Source organism: Choloepus didactylus (genome assembly GCF_015220235.1).
Source record: "Choloepus didactylus isolate mChoDid1 chromosome 23 unlocalized genomic scaffold, mChoDid1.pri SUPER_23_unloc4, whole genome shotgun sequence".
In the NCBI taxonomy this organism is placed as follows: domain Eukaryota; kingdom Metazoa; phylum Chordata; class Mammalia; order Pilosa; family Megalonychidae; genus Choloepus; species Choloepus didactylus.
This window is the reverse complement of record NW_023637598.1, coordinates 337,200-342,760: the sequence shown is the minus strand read 5'-3', so window position 1 is coordinate 342,760 and position 5,561 is coordinate 337,200. Positions and strand designations below refer to the sequence as shown.

Sequence of the window (5,561 nt, the reverse complement as noted above, 5' to 3'; positions counted from 1 at the left end):
GACTAATAACAATGAGTAAACTCTGAAAATTGAATCTGGGAGCATGGACTAGAAGGGGAAGGCTTACGTAAAGGTTCCTAGATTGTAAGCTCTTACAGCAGTCACGTTTATTCATGAGTTGTAACAGTTATTTCTAAATTTTGAGATTCTGACATGTCTGTGTGTGACATGGTCAGTCCCTGGAGCTTTGAGTGTCTGTGTGGCACCTGGAACTCAGAGCCAGACAGAACTGCCACCATCACCTCTGACCTCTCCAGCCATGTCAGTGCCCTCACAGGGGCCCCAGACCCTCACCACCTCGGCCTTGGTGTCCTTAGCATCCTGCCTTAGGCTCTGTGGGCTGCATGATGAGCAAAATTGCACAAACCAGGGGTCTCCAAATACCCAAGGTGCACAGCCTCCCAGTCCTGGGGGCCCAATGTCCACCCCGGGTGCCTGCAGAGCGGTAACCCCTCTGATGTCTGTTGGGGACAGTCTGCTCCCTGCCTCTCCCCTGGCACCTGGAGGTGGTGTCCCCTGCCTGGGTCATCATCACAGGGCTGCGCCCCCTGTGTCTGCCCCTCTGTGTCCAAGTTTCCTCTCCAGATGGCAACAGGCACAGGGGATCGGGCCCCCCAGCTCCAGTCAGACCTCAGTTTACCTGGCTGCATTCCCTCTCCCTGCTGGCTGGGGTGAGGACTTCACATCTCTCTGTGGGGCCCTCCGCAGCCATGGGTGCCCGGAGCCCTCTGGAGTCTGCAGGCCACAGGGCCCTACCATGCTGAGGGGTGAGTTCTGTGCCCGGTGCCTTCCCGGGTGCCTTCCACAGGCCCTGCACTTGGCAAGGAGGTGCGTGAACAGACCCGTGCACTGATGCTGATGCTGCGTGGACTGTGGTTCCCTAGAGCTGCTCCCTGCAGGCCCCGGCAGTGCCCAGGGAGGGGGGCAAGCCCAGCACTGGGAGCAGGAGCAGGGGCTGGGCTGCTTCAGGAGGGCCCCTGAGCTGGTCTGCCCCTCATGCCAAAGGGCCCAGAGTCATCCCCAAGGCCCCAACCAGGAAGGCCCTGGCCCCCAAAAGCTCCCCAGAGCCAGCTCTCCTGAGCACCCCCAGGGAGGAAACCAGCACTCTGCAGATTGGGCTGAGCTCTCCCCCCTGCAGGTCACAGTGAGGATTTGGTGGGAGGATGCAGGCTAAGGCACATGGTGGGGACAGGGAGGTCCCCACAGGGGCAGCTCAGGCACAATGAGACCTTGACCCAGCTGGCAGCACATGGATGTGGGGGAGTCCAGGGCCCAGGCCTAGTGGAGCCCTGCTCTTGCAGCTGTGTGACCTTGAGTTAGAGGGTTAAGCTGGGGCTCCACATCCTCTAGTGCACACAGCATGGTGGTTCCAACCATCCCCGGCCCCAGCCTCCAATCCAGCACCTTACAGACACTTCTTCCCCTTTCAGGTACTGTGTAGACAGAGCTGGATTTTCTTTTTAGAAACTTCAAATCAGAGTGTGTGTGCCCCAGGACAGGGCCATGACCCCCAAGAGTAGCCCTGGCCTGGGGAGGAGCAGCTGCACTTTGGGTAGGGGGTGCCACACCCTGTGACAGCCATGTGGCCACCCCAGCCTCAGGTGCCTCTGCCATCTCCTCCTGGGCCCCTGGTTTACAAAGGCAGCCCCGGACTCAGGTTGACTTTGGGCTGTAGGTGCCCTGGGATCCTCCCTTGGAGTGGAGTCAGGGTCCCCACTGGTGTCTGGTGGGAATTGTCACCCACCCCACCCCTTGCATGTTTCACTGAGTAGGAGGGGGGCTGGGGGAACTGATGAGGGAGCCGGGGGAGCCAAGGAGCTCTGACTCCAAGGACCCTGTGGGGACCCATGGGCCCAGCCTGTGAGAACAGGGTCACATGCACCAGAGGTGTGTGCTGGGCCCCTGGACACTGGATTTCCCGTGGGAAATGGGCCCTTGGCACTGAGTGTGTCTGTCTGTCTGTGTAAGAATGACTGGGGGGCCTCCCTGATATCCAGCCCTAAGCAGGGTGCCATCTGGTCAGGATTTGTTTGGGTGAGTTTGCACCATTCATGCCTGCATCAGGTGGCATTGGTGGCAGGTTCCAGCACCTTCTGGAGGGCATCTCCAGGGGCATACTTTATGGGAGTGGATGGAAACTGGAAAGCCCTGCAGGGGAGACAGAGGGACCTCAGGGAACCTCAGGCAGGCCTGGGACTCCTGGAGATGAGTGGAAAACACCCTCCCCCTTTGTGGCAGAGGTGGGAGCAGAGGGGGGGAGGAGCCTGAGAGGTCCCGTTGTCATGCTCCCTCTCTCTCCCCTGGCATCCTGCAGACCCTCTCCTTGGAAATCCCTGGGGACATGGCAAACAGGATTGACAGGTTTCACAGGCTCTTTGCTAGACAGAGCTGCTCATGACCATCACTGTCTGCAGCTAGTGTGGCACAGCACCCCAAACTCAGCAGTGCGACCCACTGGTACCCTCGCCCACTGTGCCCCAGCTGCCACCACTGATTGGTTGTGAGTGTACAGGGAGCCAGGCTGGTGCTGACCCCAGAGCAGACAAGCAGCAGCTCCAGCTCTGTGGCCACCGCTTCCCTGCTGACTCCATGATCTGAGGCTGTCAGAAATGACTGTGGTTCTGTCCATGAACAGAGTCTGCGAGCCCATTATCTCAGAAGGAGCTGCTGAGATTGCCAGTACCAGACACTATGGAGCACGGCTGACAGCTACGGAGGCCTGGGCCCCACAGGGCCACCCAGGCCCCTCTGCAGAGAGACCCCAGAGCCTGCCCCCTACTGGCCAGATCACATTACAGGGGAATCTCAAACCCTATAACATCCAAGATCACATACTTCAAGAGGAAGAATGTGGAAGAAGAGAATTTTACCCACCTCTCGGATGGTAGCCATAAAACTGTCTCAGTTTTGAGGAATTAGCACACATCCTTCATTATGTCCTTAGAAAAACTAAAGTTCATCGATGATCCTGAAATATACCTCCAAAGATCTGTCCTTGTAAACAATTTGATGAAGAAGATCCATGGAGCAATTATCATGCAGAGTAATTGGTAATTTCCTGCCTGCTCTTTCAATGGTGCCTCTGCCTGAGAATGGCTTATGGCTGAAAACTGTCCACACGGAAAATGACCAAAGGTGGCCAAAGAGGAGTGTGAAGTTTCATGCCTGCTGCTTTTACCAAGAATGTGGTGTGGCTATGTAAATTCTCCCCCTTTCTGTCAATGCTAAGGTTAGAGGTGCCTCCACAACCTCCTCCTCCTCCCCCTCCCTCCTCCTCCCCCTCCCTCCTCCTCCTCCCCCTCCTCTTCCTCTCCCCTTCTGCCTTTACCAGGTTGTTTCCACCAGGTGGATTTCGATGTAGGCAGTGCACCTATTTACAAGAGTGTTGGCCAGATACCTGCCAATGAGATATTTGTTACCAATGTCAGGTTGTTTGGTGTTCAGGAAAAGGCTAATTTAAATGATGAGAAAGCAAGTACTAACACTGACAAGGATGGTGGCCTCCTAAGCCACAACCTGTGGGAAAGGACCTTGCTTTCAAGTGCAAAGGCCACTTTTATGATTATTTTGAGACTGGGTGTAATGAAAAAAAACAGTGTAAGCAAATCTTGGAAAAAGTCCTTAAGGAAAAAGGAGCCTTCACCAAGTAACAAATTGTGCTGCAGCAAAGGAAGTAAAATATGGGTCATCATTTCACTGAAACTTTGAAGCATGCACAGCATGATCAATTAGCTCTTATAAATTTTATTTTGAATGGATTTTATAGTTTTGTACAGCTGATAAAATTATGCCATGAATGTGCCATGTTGCTTTCATAGCTGGAGAGCAGATGGCATAAAACATCTGTATAATAGGCATCAGCAAGCTTATAAATGTGGTGATTTTATGAAGAAAACAAGGCTTAAAAGTGTATCTTAATTTTCTTCCAGAGAAGATTAGTAGATTTGATTGGGGGACAATGTGCTCTTGTGATATTCCCATTGCCCTCCAAGGAGCCTGTTACTGGCTAAGAAATTTAAACATATTTACCAATTAATTAGGTAGTTATTTAGTAAGCAAATCAATATAATCAGCAAAGGATGTCTGCTTCTTCTCTATATACAGTACCTTTTGTTCTGAATAAGACTAAAAACAGAGAGCTTGTGAGATAGCTTCATGTTGCCATTAAATATTTGTATTTAACAGTTGGTGTGACAGATGAAAATTGATGTTACCTAATGAAACACCTACTAGGGGCAACAATCAACAAAACATGTAAAGGGCAATCCATGCAATTTCCTGGCTTGCCTGTGATGGGTGATGAGGCTTTTAGAGAGGTCTTACACAGGACTATTTTTTTTGCCTTTATCTTAATATTTGCTAATGTGAAAATTAAGGATAAATCAGAGTTACAGCAGGGATTTAACAAACAGGAGAAAAACCAGAGTGGATCAATATTGTTTAAAAACTATTAACTTTGAACTGTTGCATTCAACTTTTGATTCAACATCTCTATTCTTCCTTTATTTTTCATGCCCAGTTGCTTTTGAATTTGGCAGCTTTGGAAAGGCATGGGGAAAACAATAGAGAGATCTGTTAGAAACTAGACTAGCTGCTTGAGCTTTATCTAAGGCAACAGTTTCTTGCTAGCATTTGGGTCTTTTGGGTTTTGGGTTGTTTGGTATGGTTTGATTTGATTTGGTTGTCCAGTGAAGTTCATGAAACAGTGTCATGCATTATGCTTTAATCCATTTTGCATCATTTCACTTGTTTAGATTACAAAAACAATGTTTTTTTTTAATGTGACTTATGCTGATGATTAAAAACACAATGTTAATAAATAGTGTGATCAATAGGTTTTATCCTAAGTAATGTAAAGATTTTAGTTTTTGGAAAGTTCTTTTAGAGAAATGGGACTTAATCTGTAATGGTTACTGTGTATTTGGCCAACAGTTTTCTCAATAATTTCTTTAATTTGTACATTTGCAAGAGTGTTCAGAGTGTCCTTTGACCATCCTTGCACACCAGCTAACATCTGCTAAAGAGTATTCCAGTTTCCAAGGTTACTAATTGACTTGGGCTTCCTTAAACAACATTTAACAGGAACCAAATGCCAAATGGAGGAAATAAGTAAGTCCTCCCAATTTCTGCAAGATAAAAGCTTTTTAAAATTCTTGCTGTTAATATTGAATATAGGTCTCTTTCATATAGTGTATGAGTAGGATCATCATTTGGACAGCTGTCCACAAAGACCAATTTTTAAAAACATATTCTGGTGTTATAGGTAAATAGCCTAGTAATGTTATTTATTTTCAATATTTGATAAACATTTGTTGTTCAAAACTTAGATGATAGATGTTTGTATATGACTGTCTTTGTAATAAAATGAGGTTTTCTTGATATTTATTAAAAATGATCAAAATTCAAAAAATAAAAAATAAAAGGGTAGAAAATATATATCATTCTGGCATACACCAAAAGAAAGTTGGAATGGCTATATATATATCAGTCAAATTAGACTTCAGAACACAGTAAATTACCAGGGACAAAGAACAACATTAGATAGTAACAAAGGGATCTAT

General features: G+C 47.9%; 1 pseudogene; it reads left to right on the top strand.

Annotated features, from left to right (window-relative positions):
- Positions 1-2,292: 2,292 nt before the first annotated feature.
- On the top strand, positions 2,293-5,003 carry LOC119525057 (annotated as a pseudogene).
- Positions 5,004-5,561: the final 558 nt, after the last annotated feature.